This window comes from Chinchilla lanigera, unplaced genomic scaffold (assembly GCF_000276665.1).
Source record: "Chinchilla lanigera isolate Chin_1 unplaced genomic scaffold, ChiLan1.0 scaffold00021, whole genome shotgun sequence".
NCBI classification, from domain to species: domain Eukaryota; kingdom Metazoa; phylum Chordata; class Mammalia; order Rodentia; family Chinchillidae; genus Chinchilla; species Chinchilla lanigera.
This window is the reverse complement of record NW_004955422.1, coordinates 27,778,334-27,802,314: the sequence shown is the minus strand read 5'-3', so window position 1 is coordinate 27,802,314 and position 23,981 is coordinate 27,778,334. Positions and strand designations below refer to the sequence as shown.

General features: G+C 39.7%; 1 protein-coding gene across 3 annotated transcripts in view; it reads left to right on the top strand.

The window, feature by feature from the left end:
• The window catches only part of Cbfa2t2 (core-binding factor, runt domain, alpha subunit 2; translocated to, 2), a 138,170-nt gene that overhangs the window by 7,070 nt on the left and 107,119 nt on the right, over window positions 1–23,981 (top strand). The gene's annotated exons all lie outside the window — the stretch shown is intronic.

The window sequence follows — 23,981 nt, the reverse complement described above, 5'->3', positions numbered from 1 at the left end:
CATTTGTTCTTGAAGTATTTGAGAGGCTGAGGTAGAAGAATCGAGAGAGATGGAGGATATCATCCTGGGCTATATAGGAAGACCCTATCTCAAAAAAAAAGAGAATTAAGATACAATTTAAAGATGGCTCTACTAGTTGCAGAATCTGTTCTGAACTGGATGGAAAATGCTCCGTACCAAGGAGTTGGAGGGCAAACTTTCTTTATGAGGGCAGACTGGTGGGAACCAGGTCCAAATCACCAGCTCCAGCTTAGAGTAAAATAGCAATGTATATATATTTTATAAGCAGGAAGTACAAAGTGAATAACAGGTTATTCTATAATTGGTTACATATGTTTGGTCACATGTTCTCAGACAGATGTATCTAGCCAAGTTTGGTTAGAGGGGGCCATTCATTATGAGGCAGGAAGATCTGGGGGAAGTTAGGGACCGAGCAATAGGGTAAGATTAAAGATATCCGTGACAGGGCTAACCTGTCCTGGGTAGATAGTCCTTGAAAGAGGCTAGCAAAACAGGATATGTTTGTAGGCTATTGTGCAGCTGGTCAGATAGAGCTGAGTCAGATTATCTCCGAGTTGCAGCTGGGTAGTCAGTCAAGGCCGGGTGAGTCTGACAGTCCAATTATGAAGCTATTATTTTAAAATTTTCTATTGCATTAGAAGTATACGTGTTCAGAGGTGTCATAAATTGGCTGTAGTGATGAATTGGAGGGGAGGGATGCAACAGAAACTCAGCAGCCTGTATCAGTTCATCCCATATGTTTCCTGATCTTAATAGTCAGACAGATGATGACAGTGATCATCAAAAACCCAAGAAATGTTCATGTTAATTTTGCATGGCTCTGTGAGGAGCTGTCAGATATGGACCATCAGTTATGGTAGATGGGTCTATGTACTAAACCTTTACTTTGCTCTTTAAGATTTAATTCTTGCTCAGCATGCCTATAATCCCAGCACTCAGTAGGCAGAGGCAGGAGAATCACCACGAGTTAGAGGCCAGCCTGGAATTAAAAAAATTTAATTCTCTGCTTCTGTTTTGTATTGCTGTGATTAAATACAGAAATCAAAGTAAAATTAAGAATAACTCAAAGCTAGGTATCTTTTCATCTGAATTTATTATTATTATTATTATTATTATTATTATTATTTGGTACTGGGAATCGAACTCAAGACCTTGCACTTGCTAGGCACGTGCTTATGCCATTCAGCTATATCCCCAGCCCCTCATCTGAATTTATAGCTTTGTATTTGGCTAGACCATTTAATTAAATTAGCTGATGGTGACAAATATGTAATCTAACCTCTTTAGCAGCTCAGGTGAAATGTTAATATCAGGTATTGCACAGCTCCCCTAACACACTATTTTGTCCTTTTCCTCTCTTACAAATGTTTCCCTTGTTTCTTTGTTAACTTAGCCAGCTATGCAGCAGCCTTGCCTGCTTTTAATTTTTTGAAGCACATGAGAACAGACATTCAAATAGCACAGATTTATTCATTTTGGCCTCATATTCCTAGAGCTGCACTAACCATACCCACAGCTTTCTTTAATTCACTTGTTTTTAACTAGGTTACTGTCTCTTTACAGTTACCTGTTGTCCCTCTCTCTCCAGCCTACCAAATAAAAGATAATGTAATAGTGACATTTTTGTGTACTAACAGTATAGCAGGGATTTGTTTTTTAGGTGATAGTGAATCAACGTAGGGCCTCATAACATGCCAGCAAGTGCTATATTCTGAGTTATACCCCTAGCCAGAATTTTTCTTTCTCTTTTCCTTCTTTCACTCCCTCTCCCTCTCTTATTCTTTCTTTTTTCTCCTCCCTCCCTCCCCTCCCCTCTCTTCTCTACCCCGACGCCCTTCTTTCTTTTTTTTTTTTTTTCCCTCCGGTACGGGAACCGAACTCACGACCTTGCGATTGCCAGGCAGGCTCTTTGCCGCTGAACTAAATCCCCAGCCCCGCCCTTCTTTCTTTTGTGGTACTAGGGATTGATTCCAGGCCTTCACATTGAGCTACATCCCTGAATCCCTACCACACCCAGCTCCCACTCAGATATCTTGTCTTTGTTTTTGTTTCCAGCTAAAGAAGTGGAACCATCTTGGAGGGGATAAAGCAGACAGAAAACATTTCATCTTTTTTTTTGTGGTACTCTGGGGTATTCCCAGGACCCTCAAAATGAGCTGCATCCCTACCCCTTCACTTTTTTTTTTTTTTTTTTTTTTTGAGACAGAGTCTCTATATGTAGTTCAGGCTGGCCTCAAATTTGCGGGGATCCTCCTGCCTCAGCCTCCCAAGTGCTAGGATTACGGGCTAGTATACCTGGCACATATTTTGTTTTGAGACAGGGAATAAGTCACTAAGTTGTCCAACAGATTGGGCTCAAACTTTTGATTTTTGTACTTCACTCTCCCAGAATACTGGGATTATAAGTATGTACCACACACCTGGCTCGGGAAGCAAGTCATTTTTATGATCTATTTTAAAGATAGAGGCAATCAAGAGAGAGAAGTGAGAATGGTGAGGAAAAAGTGGGGGACAAGGTTATGGTCTTTGCTCCTTTAGCATTCCCTAGCTGCTTAGAGCTCCTCTTTTTTTTTTTTTTTTTTTTTCCTAGTACTGAGAATTGAACTCACGACATTGCGCTTGCCAGGCAGGTGCTGTGCCATTGAAGTAAATCCCCAGCCCCAAGAGCTCCTCTTTAATTTTCCTGTATGTTAGTCTAGCTATATGCAGTCATCATTTTTTTTTTTTTTTTCAGTACCAGGGATTGAATTTATGACCTTGCACTTGCTGGACAGGCACTGTGCCGCTGAGCTAAATCCCCAGCCCAGTCATCATGTACGAATTATAAGGCTATGTTCTGAGAAGTGCATCATTACTTGATTTTGTTATTGAGTGAACGTCATAAAATGTACTTGCACAAACCTAAATGGTATACCCTACTGGACGTGTATTGCTGTGTGGTATATACTGTTGTGTGAGGTTCATTGTTCACAGAATTGTTATGAGGTTCATGACTTTTAGACCTTCTCAAATATATATCACACATATAAATAAACTATAAGCTGCTTAGAAAAACAAAAATAAATATTCAAGGATGGTCATCTATATTATACAAAGACACTTGGTGCACTCTTCTTTTTTTTTTTTTTTTTTTTTTTTTTTTGGTGGTGGTGCTGGGTGTACACCCAGGGTCCTGCACATGGTGGACAAGTGTTGTACCACTAAGCTATACCTCCAGACCTTTTTCTTTTTTCTGTCTTCAGTCCTGGATATTGAACCTAGGGCCTTAACACTGAGCTATGTCTTCAACATTTTTTTTTTTTTAATCTGGAGACAGGATCTTGCTAAGTTACACAGACTGGGTTTGAACTTGGAATCTTCCTAGCTTAGCTTTCCAGTGTGCTGGAATAGTAAGTGTGGGCCTCTATACCTGGTTTACCATAGGTATTTGTCTGTGTTGTTTCGTGTATCTGTTGTTTGTTCCTTCTTATTGTTGAGTAGCATTTTATTTTATAGAAGTACTATAATTTGTTATACATTTGATCTTGGGGCTGTCCTTGAGTACACTCTGTAGCTCAGGCTGGTCTCAAACTCGCAGTGATCCTCCTGCCTCAGCCTCCTGAGTGCTGGGATTGCAGATGTCTGCCACCACTCCTGGCTTTTTCTTCTTTTCTTCTTCTTCTTTTTCTTCTTCTTCTTTTTTTTTTTCCACATTGTTTCCTGCATGGTTTATCTCCTCAGTCATTGTGCAAAGGACTCTGAGAAGCTGTAGGGTTTTGTTTTGTTTTTTTTGAGATTGGGTCTCACTGTGTACCTTAGACTGGTCTTGACCTCACTGCAGCCCAGGCTGGCCTCACATTCAAAGTGCTCTTCATGCCTCAGCCTCCTGAGCACTGGGAGTGCTGGAATTACAGGTGTATGCCACCATGTCCAGCTGTTTTGGTGATTATCAACAAAGCTCTAAATGTTTATGTACATGTCATGTGTACTTTTTGGGGGATCTAGTGGGGATTGAACCCAGGGCCCACACACTGAGCTATAACCACCAAGTCCCGCTTTGGCCATACTTGTGATCAAACCCAGGGTCTTTGCACTAAGCTATATCCTGGCATTTTGTTTTGTTTTGTTTTGTTTTTTTGAGACAAGGTTGCTCAGGCTCAGCTTGAATTTATAATCCTACTGTGTTAGCTTCCCAGAGTGCTGGGAGGATGCGGGGGGAGGGCAGTACATACCTAGTTTGTACATACTGGTTTTATTTCTCTTGGATAGATAAGTACTAGTGGGATTGTTGAGTTCTATGGCAATTTATTTTCTTTCTGTTACTTTGTAGTGCTGGGGGTTGACTCTGTGGTCTCCTGAATGCTAAACAAGCACTCTGCCACTGAGGTATGCCCCCAGTCCCTAAAGCAATTTTTTGTCTTTTTTTTTTTCCTTTGGTCTTTTTGAGACAGGGTCTCACTATGTAGTTCAGGCTGGTCTGGAACTCACTTTGTAGCCCAGGCTGGCGTTGAACTTGCAGCCATCCTCCTGCCTCAGCCTCCGAGTGCTGGGATTACAGATGTGTGCCACCACACCTGGCTTTAACATTTTAAGAAACTGTCAGAATGTTTCCAAAGTGCCTGTGTTGTCATCCCCCACTACACCTATCCTCCCTCTGCTGGATTTCACTCAGTGGCTCTTGAATGCTAGACAAGTACCCTACCACTGAGCTGTACATCCAGCACTGCTGTGCCATACCATTTTGTGTTCCTGCCAGTAATGTGGAATTCCATTTGTTTGTTGAGGCGGGGGATTGTTTTTATGCTTTAGAATTAGTTGTTAAAGAAGGAATATATCTGGATGAAATTTTTTTTAGTGATCCAGTCTTGTTACTTGTTAGAATGTGGTCTCTGTCTTCTGATGTTAGTGCAGTTATTTCTTATTTACATCATTAATAGAAATAACAGCAGCTGTCATTTGTGTATCGTAACAATTTTTGCATCATCTAATTTTTGTAGCAGTCAAATGAGATAGGTAGTATCCTCATCCTCTTATTTTTCCTGTAAGAGGATTGGTTCAGAAATCATGTGATTTGCTTGGTTTCCCACAGCTAGTAACAGGGGTTTATCTTTTTGAGGCTTGCAACTGTGAGAGGAAACTCTGCCCCCAACCCCATTTTTTTTTTAAGACAGGGTCCTGCTACGTAGCCCAGGCTGGCCTCAAAATTGGCGATTTTCCTGCTTCAGCTTCTTGAGTACTGGGATTACAGGTGTGCACCACCCTACGCCCAGCTGTTTAGATGTAGGTGTAAGAGAAGGTGATATGTTTGTCATCCCAGTCCTCCCTCACACCTCCATTTCATTTATTTATTTACTTTTGTGTTTTTGAGACAGGGTCTCACTAAGCAGTTCAGGCTGTCCTTGTGCTCACTTTGTAGCCCAGGCTGGTCTCAAAGTTGAAGCAATCCTACTTTAGCCTCCTGAGTGCTGGGATTACAGGCGTGCACCACCACACCTGGCTTTTCACCTCCATTTCAAAAGCAGTGTAATCTTGAATAATTCATCATTTGTGAAATATAGACAACTGTATCTCTCCTTTCTGCCTGACAAAGTAAGAATCAGTAGATGGGCTTTTAAAAACCATGTTTTGATTTTTTTTTTTTTTTTCTGGGAATTGAACTCAGGACCTTGTGCTTGCCCGGCAGGCACTGTGCCACTGAGCTAAATCTCCAGCACTTAAGACATATTTTGAACAGTGTTATTACATGAATAACTTTATTACACTATAATTCGTAGCAATTTCCATAGTTGTGGGAATAAATTTGCATAGAAATAAAGGAAGAAGGAATTTAATACGAAAGCTGAGTGGCAAAATGGCCAGTATTACTATAGTACATACAGAGATATTGTACCTCCTTTTCATATTTACTTCGTTTTATACAAGTAATATATAAATACATTTAAAAATTTAAGATAGGTGTGGTAGTACACACCTGTAACCCTAACACTTGGGAGGCTGAGGCTGGAGAATCACCACGAGTTCAAAGCCAGCCTGGACTATATAGTAAGTTCAAGGCCAGCCTGACCTACATAGTGAGACCCTGCTTCAAAAAATGAACAAGAATAAAAAAGAAAAATTAAGCAGTAGAGGAAAAGAAAAAATTTCCACCATAGTCTAAGTAAAGGCAGCCATTCACTAACATCTGCATGATGGAACTGTTAGATGCAGGACAGGTCGTAGTGCTGTGGGCTGCCAAGAGGGTTAGGATGCACTCTCTGTCCTCCCAGAGCTTCCATTGTGTCTTGTGTCCACCTTGCCGCTCTTGTAATGAAATTGGGATTTTAATGAAGTTTGGATAGCGATTGTTCATCTTTTCCTCTTACAATTGATGCTAGTGGGGAGAATTCTGTTGGGAACCAGCGAAGCAAGGATTTTGGCTTGATCAGTGGAGGCAGAGAATTTTTTCAAGAAACTATGGGATGCTGGTGTCTGATGGTTTGTTGAGGTGAACAGTTAATGATTAAAAGTTTTTTTTTTAATATTTTGACCAATTTTGCATGCTTATATCTGGTAATCTGAGCAATTTATGTGACAACAACAATTTGCAGTATAACATACATTGGTGGGCTCCTACAATCCTGCCTAGTGACACTATGTATTGTTTCTAATGTTCTTTTATTTTATTTTGTTTTCTAATGTTCTTTTAAAGTATTATTTTCTTATTCCCTTTAATGATTTGATCAATCTTCTATCCCCCCACCACCACCAGGAATTGAACTCATGACCTTGCACTTGCCAAGCAGGCACTGTGCCACTGAGCTAAATCCCCAGCCCCAAATCTTCTGTTACATCTGGTAATCTGAACAACTTTGTTGAAGATAACAATGTATAATATCACAGCCACTGTTAATCTCTATCATTTGGTTTGAAACCCTGTATCATTTTTAATGTCCTTGCTTTGTGTTGTTTGTATTTTGCTATTTTTCTTTTTTTTTTTTGTACTATTTTCTTTAAAATAAAACAAAAAAGATGGGATGCCATCAATGCCTCAGTATTACTGAGCACTTGGCTGCAGCTGTGGACATCAACACCTGGCTTGCTGTGATCTTTCTATACATGTCTAAATAGTCCATGCTAATTTAATTTAATTTAATTTAATTAATTTTTTGTCTTTTTGAGACAAGGTTTCACTGTGCAGTTCCAGATGGTCTTGAATTCACTTTGTAGCCCAGGTTGGCCTTGAACTCTAGGTGATCCTCCTGCCTCAGCCTCTGGAGTACTTGGATTACAGGTGTGCGCCACTATGCCCAGCTCCTAGTCTATGCCTTGTGTCTATTGGTCTCTAAGGAATGATGTGATAAATGAGGAGACTTTGTGTAGAAATCATAGCTATTAAGTAATTTGAAATACTAAAGTCAATTCCTGATTATGTGAATATTCCTTTTTTTGTAGATTATTTTAGCTCTTTGCCATCTCAGTCTCATGGTTCTTGGTATTCTGAGAGTTGAGTTCAGTGAATCGAGTTCAGTGAATCATTTACTGTATTTTTTTTTTTTTTTTTTGCTTTTTGAGACAGGGTCTTCCTATGCAGTTCAGGCTAGTGTTGAGCTCACTTTGTAGCCTAGGCTGGCTTTGAACTCACAACAATCCTCCTGCCTCGGCCTCTCGAGTGCTGGGATTATAGGTGTGCACCACCACGCCCAGCTCATTTACTGTATTTGAGGGGTCTGGCATTTGTATTCTGTTAGAAAAACAGTCAATTATAGTAGAAGATAGAGTCTTGATGGTGAGTTATCATTACATCAACTTAAAAGTCACTGGTTTTCTAAGATAATTTTTCAAATACATATTTTCATGTTTTTCGAGCCCCTTATACCAAATTGGGGCTGCAGGTATAGAGTTCTGAGGCACTGGAACAGTTTATATGTAGTGGATAGGTTCAGTATGAAATAGTGAGCAGTGGTAATGGCACATGTAGATGATAAGGCTCATCAAGTTTTGGCATCTGATCTAATGTGTATGTTTGTATGTATGGGTGTGTTACAAAAAAGCTTCTTGGAAAAGTTGCTTGTCTTGAATCAAATATGGTTTTCCTTTCCAGTAATTTTTTAATATTTGGACTGGCAGTGTATTTACATAATTTATTACTCACTGCACAACTGCAGGCATAGTGACCTATACCTGGAGTCCCAGCTACTCAGGAGGCTGAGCTGGGAGTATTGCTTAAACCGCGGAGTTCAAGGACAGCCTAGGCAACATAGTGAAACACCCATCTAGACGTGTACCATCACACCCACCTGGAAGTTGTGTTTTTTATTTCTTTGCAAAAGTGGTTATTAAGCCCAGGACCTACACAGTGAGTGACATCCCCAGCCCTTTTTATTTTAACACAGGGCCTTCCACAGTGCTGGGATTACAAGTGAGGGCCACTGTCCTGGCTGTCCAGGCTGGTCTTGAACTTGTGGGCTCAAGTAATGCTCCAGATTTCGTCTCTCGTGTCATTGGGAATATAGGTGTGAGCCGTCACATTCAGCTCTGAAAATTGTTTATCATCATCATAGAATCGTGGGCAGTGATTAAATGCTGTACTCTTGCCCATACGTCTTTGAAATAATTCTGAGTACCTATTACATGCAGAGTGAGTAGGAAGATTTTTGTATACAAGGTTACTGTAAATATATGGAAGCCACAAAAATGTAGGGAAACCAAAAATAAAAAAAACTCAGATCTTTCAGGTTCATGAGTGTGATGCCTATGAGTGTTCATGCAGTTGTGTGAGATGTGCCTCCCTAAAAGCTTGTTATGACCTTGACACATTACTCATTTTTGGGGAGGGGAATAAACTCAGAAGTTTTTCTCACTGTGGATTCTGGTTTCATGAATTAAAAGGCAGTACATCCTGAGGAGCCTTGATATAGTCTTCAGACTAGACTACACAATTCCTGTTAGTTGATAATCTTTGACAGACAGTTGTTTGTTCTTTTGGTGGCTACAGCTCAATAGGTTAACTGTACATAGACTTTTCCATCCCCTGGTACTGGAGATTGAACCTAGCAGTACTTTGCCACTGAGTTACATTAAATTTGAGGCAGGGCCTTTTTCAGTTGCTCAGGTTGGGCTCAGACTTCAGCTCCTCCTGCCTTAGTCTTTCTAGTAGCTAGGATTATAGTCATATACCACTATATATAAATTATTAGGACATGCAAAATTTGCCTTTTTTTTGGTAATGGGAATTGAACTTGCGACCTTGCTGTGCAAAATTTGGAGACAGCAGCTGGGTCAAATTTAGCTTATCACTTCTAATCAAGGCTATCTTTTAAAGAAATTGGTTTTGCCAGGTCGGGTGGCGCAAGCCTGTAATCCCAGCACTTGGGAGGCTGAGGCAAGAGATCTTGAGAGTTCGAGACCAGCCTGGGCTACAAAGTGAGTTTAAGGCCAGCCTGAACTGCATAGCGAGACCTTGTCTCAAAGAAAATAAAAAAGAAGTTGGTTTCTTTTTTTTGGAATGGTATTTGCAATTGAATGTAGCCCTAGCCTTTTTTGGGGGTAGGGGGCTTGCTGAGTTTTGAGACAGTCTTGCTAAGTCGGTAAGTTGCCCAGGTTGAGTTTGAACTTGTGATTCTCCTGCCTCAGCCTCCCAGAGTTCTGAGGTTATAGGCATGTACCACTATGCCCTGCAGTCCCTCATTATTTAAGAGCACATGTTGGTGTGGCAGTGAAAACTGCATTGTGCAGTAATCACAGCTTTTTTGATTGTAGCATATTTACATAAATACAGTTTGGGAACTAAGTGCGACAGGATTATCTGGGAAGGTTGGCAAGGATTTATAAATATACCATGAGGGGTTTGTTTATGCTTCTATTGAATTAAGAAATTGGGGTTCTAGTAGAATTTAATTGGTTTGACTGGCTTAGTGGTTGCTAAAAAATTAATTTCTCTCCCTTTTTTTTTTTGGTTAATTATGTCCTGCAGGAGGAATTAATTTATTGTGTGAGAGCTTGACCATATGTGAAGGAGCAATAACTTGTTTTAAGGAAAGGATCTCTTTGTACATTTATTCAGTTGTCAGGTCAGTCTTGTTTACATGTGAACTCTCTTCTCAATTATAGGGAAATTGGGCAGACAGTCCATGCCAGTTAAATATTAGAACATGACAGACTGATTCAGATCCCACCGAGTAAGGAGGAAACGAGGCTTTACTTTTTTTTTTGAGACAGAGTCTTACTATGTGGTTCAGGCTGTCCTTGAACGAACTCACTATGTAGCTCAGGCTGGGCTCAAACTCTCAGGAATCCTTCTGCCTCAGCCTCTCAAGTGCTGAAAACTGAATAACAGCATTTTAAAAAAGAGAAACCTTTAGAGGAAAGGTCTGTCTGAACAGATGTGTAAATTTTTTCTAACCGAAAAACGTTCTCACATCTTGATAGACAAGTATGGCTTAGTAAGAGGAGCTTTGGGTTGGTTTTCTTACAGTTTGATGACACTGTATAGGTGACTTAAATTGTGGCTTTAGCCAGTCACTTAATCTTGGGTTATAAATAAAAGTATTTTTTGCTTATGGCCTCAAATAGAAGGATGTTTAAAAAATACTAGCTATGTCAGCTTTTTGAAATGTAGCTTTATTTTCTTCTTGTTGGTTTATTTCCTCTTTACATAAACTTTATTAAGCAAGTAAAATGGACACATCATAAATAGCTCAATAAATTTTCACAAAGTGATCATACCTATTTAGGGTACTGTATGAATCAGGATATAAAACATTAACAGAACCCACTTCAGAAGCCCTCCTATCACCTGCCAGTAACTTATTTTTTCTTTTTTGAAGATTATATAAAGTCATATACTGTGTATTCTGTATCTGGTTTCTTTGGTTCAGTACTAATGCAATGTGTTCTCATGTAGTTCATTCTCCTTGTTGAATGGAATTCCACTTATATACCATAATCAGTCCATTCTGTTGATGGATATTTGGATTGTTTTTTAGTTTTTGCTTCTTAGGAATAATACTGCAAGGAACAGTCTTTTGTGTTTTTGGATATACATACCCCTTATACCCCTTTTTGTGTGGGTGCTTGGTATTGAGCCCAGGGCCTCACATATGGTGATGTATTTATGGCTATGTGTGTGTGTGGGGGGGTACTGGAAGTCGAACCCAGGGGAACTGTACTATGGAACCATACCTGCAGCATTTTTTTTGTTTGTTTGTTTTTCTTCGGTACCGGGAACCGAACTCACGACCTTGCATTTGCCAGGCAGGCGCTTTTGCCGCTGAGCTAAATCCCCAGCCCCTACCCGCAGCATTTTACATAATGTGTTTTTTTCTTTTTTTGGTACCGGGAATCAAACTTGGGACCTTGCGCTTGCCAGGCAGGCACTTTTGCCACTGAGCTATATCCTTGCCCCCTGCCCCCAGCATTTTAAAATTTTATTTTGAGACAAGGTCTTGTTGAGTTTGGCCTCAAACGTAGGATCCTGCTGCCTCAGCCTCCCAAGTAGCTAATAGAGGCATATGCCCCTGTGCCCACATATATGTATGTCTTTTTGTTGGGTATATAACTAGTAGTAGAATTAGAGAGAGCTAGAGTGTGCTGTTGGTCAGCTTTCATAGATACTGTTACTGTTAAAAAGTTTTCCACCTGGCAAGCGCAAGGTCATGAGTTCGATTCCCGGTACCGGAAAAAAAAAAAAATGGGTCAAAAAGTTTTCCAGTGGTTGTGCATACCTGTAATTCTAGCACTGTGGAAATCTGAGGCAGGAAGGTCATAATTTCAAGCAAAGCCTGGGCATTTTAGTGACTTAGCTAAATGTGTTTTGAGTAATTTAGGAATATAGAGCAGTGGGAAGGCTGTGGCTTCCATCACCAATGCTGCCAAAAAACAAAACAAAACAGCCAAAACCCAAAAATGTCTTTTAGAGCTGGATGTGGTAGCACTCACCTGTAATCCTGGTTACTTGGGAGTTTGAGGCAAGGGAATCAATAGTTTGAGGCCAGCCTGGGCAGTTCAAGGCCAGCCTGGGCTACATAGTGAAACCCTGCCTGAACCCCCTCAAACTGGTCATAGCTCAGTAATAGAACCACTTCTCTTACTTATAGCCAGGCATTGAGGTGCATACCTGTAACTCAGCACTCTGGGAGGCTGAGGCTGTCAGATCACAAGTTCAGGCCCATCTCGGGTATACTGAAGATTGAAACTAGAGCTCATTGCACTGAGCTACATCCCTTACCCCTAGGCTTTTTTTATTTTGGAAAAGGGTTTTGCTAAGTCAGTATTACCCAGGATGACTAACATTTTTTTATTGTTTTGTTTTTTGAGACAGGGTCGTCTTGTGTAATTCAGGCTAGCCTTGAACTCATTTATGTAGTCCAGGCTAGGTTTTGTTTTGTTTTGTTTTTTTGGTATTCCAGGCTAAATTTAAACTCACATGATCCTCCTAACTCAGCCTCCCAAGTACTGGGATTACAGGAGTGTATCACTACACCTGGCTTATTTCCAGACATTTTTGTATATCTTCATATGCATGTAAATACACAAATGTATAGTTTTTCAAAAACAATCATACTATTTGTTATTTTTGCAGTCTTTAAAATTTCCAATCAGATGGGAAGTTCACACAACTATTCTATCAGCTCTTTAAACAATTGCAAAATCATTTATCTCTTGTTGTTTTAAGTACCTTGGAACAGATTTTATGAATGGTAGCAACATTTAGTATTGATTTGCTCAGTGTCAGTAGTGAAATGCTTTTAAAGTAATCACACCTTTCATTTCGGAACTTTCCATATCCTCTGTTAAAAAAAAAAAAGCAGGTATGTGATAGATTGTTTCTTAAGGTTGCCAAGATAGACTGTGATAGACTGTTTAGTAAAAGGTGAAAGATTTATGTGATCTGAAGAGAAACCAGAGTATTAGACTGTTTCTTAAGGTTGCCATTCAAATCTTTTTCCCTCAGAAAGTGCAGGGTCATGTGTTTTGGAGCACTTGCCTCTGAAGATGTACCTGTTACCTGGGGTTATAGGAGGTAATGTTTCTCTATCTAATAGTAGAAAAAAGCATTATTGAACCTGTGAAGTTTTGTGCTGGACCTGTGCTAGAAATGAAAATAGGTTCTTTTCTGTTTGATTACAGAGAGGAAGAAAAGCATTAGGTGGATAAAGCTCTGCATAGAAGACTTGCCAATTTTTAGCTTATCACTCATTACCATAGATGTTTCGATCCTTGTAACTAATTCACAAGACAGATTATTACCTTTTGTTTGCTTATTTATGTATTTGTTTTTTTGTGTGTGTGTGTGTGGTACCGGGGATCAAACTCACGACCTCACGCTTGCCAAGCAGGCGCTTATGCCACTGAGCTATATCCCTAGCCCTTTGATTTTTTTTTTTTTTTTTTTTTTTAAGCTTTTTCAGACAGGGTCTTGCTGTGTAGTTTGCATTGGCCTTACACTCACCATATAACCCAGGCTGGCCTTGAACTCACAGTGATCCTCCTGCCTCAGTCTCCTGAGTTAGGGGATTACAGGTGTATGTCACCACATCTGGCTTGCCCCCAGCCATTTTTTATGTTTTGAGACAGGGTCTTATTAAATTGCCCAGGCAGGGCTTGAATTTTTAATCCTCCTCCTTCTGCCTCCCAAAGTGCTGGGAATACAAGCATGCCCCCACCTCACCTGGTTTAATATCTAACTTTCAATGATCCATTCAACAAATTCCCATGCTGTTAATATTTTTCTCAGAAAGAAAGTGGAATTATATTGTCATGATAAGCTAAACTTAGCATTTGCACAAGGCCTGCTTTGGGCCACCCGGTGGACTAGGCAGAACCTTGAGATGAGGAAGTAAACTCTTGGTTGAAGTAGGACAGACTAAAGAGGAAAAGAATTTGCCTGTGTCAGTGTTCTAGAGTAATGAAGGTGAATTCAATCGATAAACGTAGACTCCCTTTAAAATAATTAAGAAAGGAAAAATAACTAGATGCAGTGTACAAAGTACAGTGCACTTTGGTGTGCATCCAGAGCATCTGGAAGCTTGTTAAAAGCAACTTACGAAAGTTCACTCACCAGAGGTTTAAATTCTGAAAGTCTGGGGTAAGTCCCTGAAATCTGCATTTTTAACAAGGTTTCTTAAGTGATTCCCTCCTTAGAGGTGGCCTAAATTCTACTGTGAGAAACGCTTCCATAGGGTGTCTAAATGAGTCAAACACCATGTAAAACCAGACAGAGGAAGAGTTTGGAAGAAAAACTTTTGATACAGAACAGTTATGATACAAGTGATAAATGAAAATGTCAGGCCAGGGATACAGCTCAGCGGCACAAGTGCCTGCCTGGCAAGCGCAAGGTCCTGAGTTCGATTCCCAGTGCCTTGCCCCGCAAAAAAAATGTCTGAGATAGTATTAGGGAGAGACTAGTTAATGCTGACTGAGGTAGGGAGGAGGAGAGACTTATGCCTCATTTAATTGAATTACTATGATTGGCTCTGATTTTAACCTGAAGAAACATCTTTCATTTGATTTTATTTTACTTACTTCATAATATTGTGTTGTCTTTTGGTAACCAAGTGCTTCCTCTCTATATCTGTATATATGTTATATTCCCAAGACATCTGTGATTTCCAAAATACCATACCACTTTTGTCATAAGCCATTGTTATGGCCTTGAACTCGCAGTGATCCACTTGCCTCAGCCTCCTGAGAGCTGGGATTACAGGAGTGCACTGCCACACCTGGCAGCGTTTCTTCTTTTATACCTAAGAAACTTTATAACTGAGTGAAGTAGTCTGAATGCTGCCATCCTAGATTAACCATCCTACTATGCTTTTACACTTGCTATGATGTATAATGTGGGATAATAAGACCCAGTAACCATGGCTACAGCCCATAGCTCCCATCATATTCTTCACCCTTCCTCCTGGGACACAACCACTACTTGCTGTACTTTCTCAAGCCTGGTTCCTGGCAGGTAGCCACCACTCCTTTTCACTGAACTCTCTCCCTGGAAAGCCCATTTTGAACTTCTTTCACAGTCCCCGTTTTACACTCATGACCCTATAAAAGAAATCACATGCCGTATAAGAGTTGTTGGTCTGGTCTAAGTGCCAGAGAGGTCCCTCTTATGTTTGTTCTAAATAAACCTGTCCTTCTAAGCTCATATCTTTGTTTTTCCTTTTTTCCTAACACTTGAATAATTTTTATTCTCCGTGTAGGGCCTTAAATTAATTTAACCTCTACTTAAATCACTAGAGGCCTTTTCTCCTTATGAAGGAAGGCACATCAATATTGGTACACTAAAGTCAGTGATTATTTCCTATACCAATAAAACATTGATGAGGTGATAGATGAGTTCATGCCATAGTCAGATGAGCTAGTTCAGATGTTAAAAAGTTATACTTTTTTAGGTTGGCTTGGTAACACCTGTAATCACAGCACTCAGAAAGCTGAGGCATCAAGATCACAAGTTCAAGGCCCCTTAAACTATATATCGAGACCCTGTCTCAAAAAAAGTTATACTTTTTAGGGTATTTTGATGGCTGTCTTACTTTATCTCACTGCTGAGACAAAATACTCGACATCCAAAGTTAAAGGGGAACAAAATACCCGATGTCCATAGTTAAAGGGGGAAAGGTTTATTTGGCTCACAGTCTGTAGAGGTTTCAGTCCATAATTGGCTGGTTCCACAGCAGGGTGGCATGACAGACAGAGGAAAAATAGTTCGTGGTAGACAGAAGATAGCAAAGCAACAAGGGAACCAACAAGCAACCTTAGCGGCTTTTTTCTGCCCCTATTTATATTCTACATAGGCTACCAGGATTAGGACAGTGCCAGACCAATCAGTGGACTGATATAGTAATCAGTCGCACACCCTTAATCCCAACATTACAAATTTGACCAGCTGGAACTGCATAGTGAGACCTTATGTCAAGAAAAAAAAAAGATTAAAAACAAAAACAAACCAAAAGAATAAAAGAAGAAATGCTTATTTCTCACATTCTGTTTATTTAGTATTATATATCCATTTACATTTACTGGGAATGATACTACCCTGTGTGTGTGTGTTTGTTTTTGGTACTGGGGATCGAATTCAGGACATAGTGCTTGCCAGGCAGGCAATTGTGCCGCTGAGCTATATCCCTGGCCCTGTTTGTTTTTTTTTTTAGAGTAGGAAGACTTTATTGAGGGAAAGAAGACTTCTAAGAGGGACAGAAGGGCACCTGGAAAGTGAGTTTCCCTGATACTACCTTGTTTTGTTTTGTTTTGTTTTGTTTTGTTTTGAGACAGGGTCTCATTGTGTAATGTAGACTGGCTTTAACCTCACTGTGTAGTCTAGGCTGACCTCAAACTCATGGTGATCCTGCTGCCTCAGTCTCTTGAGTGCTGGGATTACAAGTGTGTGCTACCATGCACAGCGATACTACTTTTTTGTTTGTTTGTTTGTTTTTGTTTTTTGAGACAAGGCCTTATTAAGTTGTCCAGATGGGACTTGAAATTTTGATCCGCCTGCCTCAATCTCCCTAGGTACTGGGATGATAGGCATGAACCATCGTTTTTTTTAAGTATTTATTTATTTTATTATTATTTGTTTCTGTCTTTTTGAGATAGGGTCTCGCTATGCAGTTCAGGTGGGCTTTGACCTTGCTTTGTAGCCCGGTTCAGGCTGACCTCGAACTTGCAGCCTTAGCTTCCCAAGTTCAGGGATTACAGGTGTATGCCACCATGCCCGGCCATCGTTCTTAATATGAAGCCCTGACTGCTAGCAAGCAGTGAAACTGTTTTACTAGTGTTAATACTCTAAGAGCTGGATATGGTATAGCACACTTGTAGTCCCAGCACTCTGGGAGGCTGAAGTAAGAGGATTACAAATTAGAGCCCACTGTGGGTGATGTAATGACATAATGAGCCCCTATCTCAAAAATAATAAACATTTTTTAAAAAGGCTAGAGCTATAGCTCAATGAAAAAGCTCTGGGTTTTTCAATTCCTAATACAGTACCTCAAAAAAAAAAAAAAAAAACAACAAACAAAAAAACCCAACAAAAACCCAAACCAAAAACAGTTGTAAATTAGGTAGTTTGAGAAGTGGTTAATGAGAACCAAATTTGTTTTTTGTTTCTTTTTTGAGACAGGTTCTCACTTTGTAGTTTAGGCTGTCCTTGAACTCACTTTGTAGCCCAGGCTGGCCTCAAACTCAAGGTGATCCTCCTGCCTCAGCCTCCCAAGTGTTGGGGTTACAGGGGTGCGCCATCACCCCAGGCTGGTTTTGAATTTGTAAACAGAAGTAATCCTTTTGCCTCAGTCTCCTGAGTTGGTACAGGTATGGGCTACCACACCAGCTTGATAGCTGTAGTTGTAATTAGGAATATCACACCTTACTAGAAAATTTTAATAGGTTTTTTTTGCGGGGGGTACTAGGAATCGAACTCAATGATCTCATGCTTGCCATGCACGCACTGTGACGATGAACTATATTCCCGGCCCCCTTAACAGTACTGTTATGACAACTTCAAATTGTTATATTTGTCTTAGGGGCTGAAAGACATATTTTATCATCCTATAAATGTCATTGGTCTTCATCTGGGTGATAAGATGCAAATACTGACCTGGGCTTCCTGGAGCTGCACCTAGCATTGTTCTAACTTCATAGAATGGGCCCACCAAACCAGGTGTTTTACTTTAACTGCAGCTGTACCATCTGTGGGAGCAGGTGGACAGATTCTGTGTCATTAGGAAAACACAGCTGGTGAGACTTAGGAGAAGAGTTAATTGATTACTTTTCCAGCTCTTTCCAACCACATATACCTAAACACAGCTTTTACCTTGGCACAAGTGTTGATTCTGGTCAGCAGTAACAGCAAAAGTGCAACAGAAAGCAAGAAGTTTGGCTGCTTTGTGGGTTTTTTTTTTTTTTAATTGACTCTGAAAAAATACAGGTTTTGTTGTTTAAGTGTAGCTTTGATTTTTTTTTCTTTTTTTTAGTCTTTTTGAGACAAGGTCTCACTATGTAGTTCAGGCTGGCCTTGAGTTCACTTTGTAGCTCAGGCTGGTCTCAAACTCACAGTGATCCTCCTGCCTCAGCCTCCTGAGTGCTGGGATTACAGGTGTGCGCCACCATGCCTGGCTTAGCTTCAGTTTTTGAAAAAATTACTTAAAGGTGTTTCCAGCTCATTATATTAATTTTTCTGAGAGAGTTCCTTGTAAGGTTATATATAGTAATACATATACACTGGTAAAGTTGTATATATATCCGCAACATTTTTTCTCTGGAGACTAGACTCGACTAGTAAAAGGGCTTTAATTAGGCAGTGTAGAACACAAATAAAGATCATGACTCCCGTGAATAATAAAATGGAAATATGGACTAAACAGTTCTAGACTCTTGGAAGGAAGATCAAGAGTATATTCAAGATTCTTATCATGAACACGTTAATTCCTTAGTATCAGAGCTGAGAAAACTGGGTTACATTTCATTCATTTCTTTTTTTTGTTTTTTTTTTTCTGGTACCAGGACTCAACTCACAACCTCGCACTTGCCAGGCAGGCGCTGTGCCACTGAGCTAAATCCCCAGCCCCTCATTTCTTTTTTTTACTTCATTCTTTTTTATGGCTGAATAATATATTCATTGTATATATAGTTGATCTCATTACTCACAAATACTATATTTGAGAATTTGCCTACTTGTTAAAAGAATTTTTTTTGGTGGTACTGGGAATTAAACATTGGCCCTTCACACTGAGCTACATCTCTAGTACTTTATTTTGTTTTGTTTTGTTTTTGTTTTTCTCCGGTACCGGGAATCGAACTCACAACCTTGCCCTTGCCAGGCAGGCGCTGTGCCGCTGAGCTAAATCCCCAGCCCCTCTAGTACTTTATTTTGAGATAGGGTCTTGTGGGGCCTTCAACTTGCCACGCTGGGCTTGAATTTGTAATCTTCCTGCCTCAGCCTCCCAGAGTGCTGAGATTACCAATGTGTGCTACCACTCAGCTTTTACTTGTAATCTTGAAATCGGTATATGGTGATCATTTGTGGACATGAGCAGAATGGAGAAAGTTTTGAGCTGGATGTGGTAGCACATACCTGTAATCCCAGCACTCAGGAGGCTGAGGCAGGAGGATCGTTGCAAGTTTGAGACCAGCCTGGGCTCCAAAGTGAGCTCAAGGCCAGCCTGAATTGCACAGGGAGACCCTGTTTCAAAAAAAAAAAAAAAGTTTTGAATAGTTCAGCACAAGCTGGGCATGGTGGCATACGCCTGTAATCCCAGTGCTCAGGAGGCTGAGGCAGGAGGATCGTTGCAAGCTCGAGGCCAGCCAGAACTGCATAATGAGACCCTGTCTCAAAAAAAGACAAAAAAAAAAAAAAAAAAAAAAATAGTTCAGCATGTATTCCTAGATGATGTGGAACATGGGGAGACATTGACTTTTTTTCTTTCAGTTCTCATACTGTAAGTTCTTTTCATGTATTTAGTGCCATAGTTTTTGACTTTTTGTGGGTGCTTTGGTTTGTCTTGTCTTGTTTTTGAGACAAGGTCTCACTGTGTAGCCCAGGCTAGGTTACAAGTGTGTGCCATTTTGTGTTTTTTATTGGTCATTTTACTGTTAAGAATGGCCTACAAGCACCATGCTGAAAGTTCTACAGCATATCTAGTTTTCCTAAACCTGAGGCCATTACTGGGAAATACCTTGAATAAACTTCTTCAGCCTGTCATGTTAATGATCAGCACTGTACTTTGTATGTTACATAGGAGCTTTAAACAGAAAGAAAAAATACACTGATTGACAAAAATGTTGTGACTAGGTAGGAGCCTTCAGGATCCCAACCCTTTTATTTTATCTATTTATTTTTTTGAGACAGGCTCTTGCTCTGTAATGCAGGCTGGCCTTTAACTCACTTTTGTAGCCCAAGCTGTTGTCAAACTCATGGTGATCCTCTTACGTCAACCCTCCTGAGTGCTGAAATTATAGGCATGTGTCACCACACTGGGCCCCCAACCTTGTCTTCCCCCTAGGAACAAGTTTTGTATTGTTGTCTTAAATATTTGCAGCAGTATCAAAGTTGTTAGCACATGTAAAGCTGGCTCTTCTTCACCCAGGAACGAAGCTAATTAGTCAAGAAGCTTAGAGGGGAAGGTGGGGAGAAAAAACTTGGTTATCCAATGAGCTGATTGGAAGATAGCTGACTCTAGATCTAAAGGCCCTTCTTGCTGGGAAGCTGACTTAGGGGTGGTTTATAAAGGAGATGGGTGATTGCAGATCAGTGGGTAGTTTCTCATAAGGTAGAGGTTTGTGGCCAGATGATACACATTTGATCCTAATTCTGAGGGCCTAGTTAGGAACTGTTTTTTTATTTCTGCAGATCTCAACAAAGATCATTATAGTAAAACCTTGGATTTGTGAGTAACTTGTTCTGTGAGTGTCCTGCAAGATCAGCAGATATTTCTAGTAAATTTTAACTTGATGAATGAGTGAAATTTTGCAGTATGAGTATGTGAGATGCTGAAGGTCACATGACAATTGAGCCAATGGTTCTCTCTCGGGATCATGAGTGCTCATCTTCCCACAGCAAGAGAATATGGAGATCATGTGCCTGCAGAGGAGAAAAAGGCAAAGGAATCCCTCACTTCAAATGATATTGGGGGGAAAATTTGACTAGGGAGATGTGTAAAATGTGGGACACAGCACAAAATTTTGTAGAAAACCACCACCTGAACAAGGCTGTAGCGGTGAAATGAATCTGTTTAATGATAGTGTAGTGTCACATTTCCACAGAATCTTTAAAAGGAGGCAAAAGCAAGTGTCATTGGATAGGTTCCTTGTTAAATTTGCATGAAATGAAAAGGATTCCGCTAGTAATAGTGAAAATTGTGAAAGTCGTCCTACATAGTAATCGTCTCTTGTCTCCCTCACACCAACCACAAAAGTTTTCAAAGGTAAATGCAGGTTATTTTCTTCATATTTTATAGTTTTAAAATTATTTTGTATTATGCTACAGTACTGTAATCATTTTTATATGAATATTTTGGGTTGTGGAATGAATCATGAGTTTCCATTATTATAGAAAGTTCACTTTGATATACAAGTGATTTGGATTAGCATGTCTCCAGAACAAATTATGCTCACAAACCAAGGTTTTACTCTGTTTCCTTGGGCTGTTCTTACTGAATAATTAGCCCCCAATGCAGTTTCTCATAGATATTATACAATGGATAGGTCATAGAGGGTAGCTGGCCCAAGTAGTCCTTGCTGTTCACCAGCCTCAGAGTAATGAAAGAAAACATGTACTTCACCTAATTATTCCAGAAGACAAGGGTCATGTGAAGTTAAATAGGGAGCCAACAAGAGATCTGGTGTCAATGCTTGTCATCAGGATTTAGGGTATTTTACTTATGTATTCAGTTGTTGGATATTTGATTTATTTTCATTTTGTTGGCTGTTATGAATAATGTTGCTATAAAAATTTGTGTACTGGGTTTTGTGTAGACATACCCTTTTTGAAGAACTGCCTGTTTTCCAGAATGGCTGTACCATTTTACATTTTTACTAGTAGTATTACAAGTATTTCAGTTTTTCCACTTCCTTAGCCAATACTTATTTTTACATTGTTTTGATCAGTTTTGCTTTGTGACAGGATATTACTGTGTTGCCCTGGCTGATCATCTTGCCTCTCCCTTCCCAGTAGCCGGGACTACAGGGGTGTGCTATCACACTGATCCAATATTTTTATTTTATTTTATTTTATTTTATTTTATTTTATTTTATTTTATTTTTTTGAGACAGGGTTTTACTGTGTAGTTAGGCTGACTTGAGTTCACTATGTAGCCCAGGCTGGTCTTGAACTCTTCTTGATGATCCTCCTGCCTTAGCCTCCCAAGTGCCAGGATTACTGGCTGGACTACCATGCCCAACCTCATAGTGGTTTCGATTTGCATTTCCCTACTGGTTAATAATGTTGAACATTCTTTCATATGTTTATTGTTCTCTTGTATATCTTTAGAGAAATGTCTATTCAAAGTTTTTGCCTAGGATAGTTTGTTTGTGGTACTGGGGATTGAACTCAGGACCTTGTACTTGTTAGGCAAGTGCCCTACCACTGAACTGCAGTTCTAGTTTTTTAACTATACCAAAATCTGTGTTTAAGTAATAAATGTATTTTATGGCAAGACTATAGAAGTTTAGAATGCTTCAAAACCCAAATTCAAAGCCAAGTGTGATGGTGCATGTCCGTAGTTAAAGCACTCTGGGAGGCTGAGGCAGAATTGTGAGTTCAAGGCTAGCCAGGGGTACATAGTGAGTACAAGACCAACCTGGACTACATAGCGAGACCACATGTTGCAAGAAAAACAAAACAAAACAAAACCCAAATCAGAATTAAAAATTAGCTTCTTAGAGGACTACTGAAGATTACTGTGTGTATGTCTACATTTTTCAATAAGGCTAAATAAATATTTCAAAAAGATTTTAATAAAGAATAAAAACCTTAAATTATATTTCCTTGTCAGGAAGACTGTTCTCTGAAGACTGTTCTCTGACTGTTCTCTGAGTGCAGAGAGGCATTTATTTGCGGTTGGAAGGCCTGGAAAGTTCTTTCAGTTTCTTACGTTACTCATCTGGTCTGTATTGCAACAGTCAGAGCAAGAATCAGGTCACAAGAAGAATTGAGTGAGTGCAGGTGTGTATTTAAATGATGGTCTAAGTAGCTCTTTACACTTGTCAGTATCTGAGCGTGTGATTATCCAAATGTTTAATTTTACAGGATGAATTAGCAGTAAGTAGCTTAGTTCAAGTCTTAGCCATGTTATAAAACATATAAAACTGTGTTGAGCTAGCCATTTGTATATGTATTTGGTTCTTTTTTTTTTTTTTTTTTTGTCTTTTTTGAGACAGGGTCTCGCTATGCAGTTCAGGCTGGCCTTGAGCTCACTTTGTAGCCCAGGCTGGTCTTGAATTTGCAACGATCCTCCTGCCTCAGCCTCCCAAGTGCGGGGATTACAAGCATGCGCCACCACGCCTGGCTTGTATATGTATTTGGTAAAGTTCATTGCCCAGGAGCCTTTCTAAAAATTTTTGTTCTCCTTAATCCCTTAGATATAATTTATTATAAACTATTTAATTTGCATATGTTTTACAATAAATATTTGTCTCATTGAAATTTTGTTCCTCTGCAATGTGGATATTGTGATTCATACACATTTTAGAAACCAAATACTTTTATTTGGTTTATTATTATCTTTACATCTAATAATATCTTTATTAATGAAAGGCAGAGAGCTGGGGATTCTATGTAAGACAAGTTTCCCATATCTTAAGAAACTCAATGTTTAGTGACCTATGCACCCAGCAAACTGAAGAAGACAGATTAAGATGAAGTGGAATAAAATTTCCATGTGGAAAATGTTGTCTAAGCCAGGCCTTGAAGGATTGCTTTCAAAGTGATCAATAGAGCAGATCATGATGAATCCAGACCTTTTGACTGATTTGGTCTCTCTTTGAATTAGAGGATCCCAAATCAGACTTTTATTATCAACCTTTGACTCAGATCTCGGTCTCTTGCTCTCTCTTTTTTTGAGGAAAGGTCTCGCTATGTAGTGCAGGCTGGCCTTGAACTTGCTTATGTTGCTCAGGCTGTCCACAAACTTAGAGGCAGTCCTCCTGCCTCAACCTTCCAAATGCTGGAATTGCAAGCATGTGCCACCACACCTGGCCATTTTTTTCTTCTGGTGGTGCTTGGGATCAAATTCAGGGCCTTGTGTGCATTACTCAGTTACACAGTATGAAGTGTTTCCTAAACTTGATGGTAAATTTAAAACTTTTTTTGAATGGGCATTTGAGATGAATACACACTTCTCAGGTGAAGAAATACAAATGGCAAATAAATATATGGAAAAATGGGGGCTGGGGACTTAGCTCAGCGGCAAAAGCACCTGCCTGGCAAGTGCAAGGCCATGAGTTCGGTTCCCAGTACCGGAGAAAAACAAAAACAAAAACAACAACAACAACAACAACAACAACAACAAAAA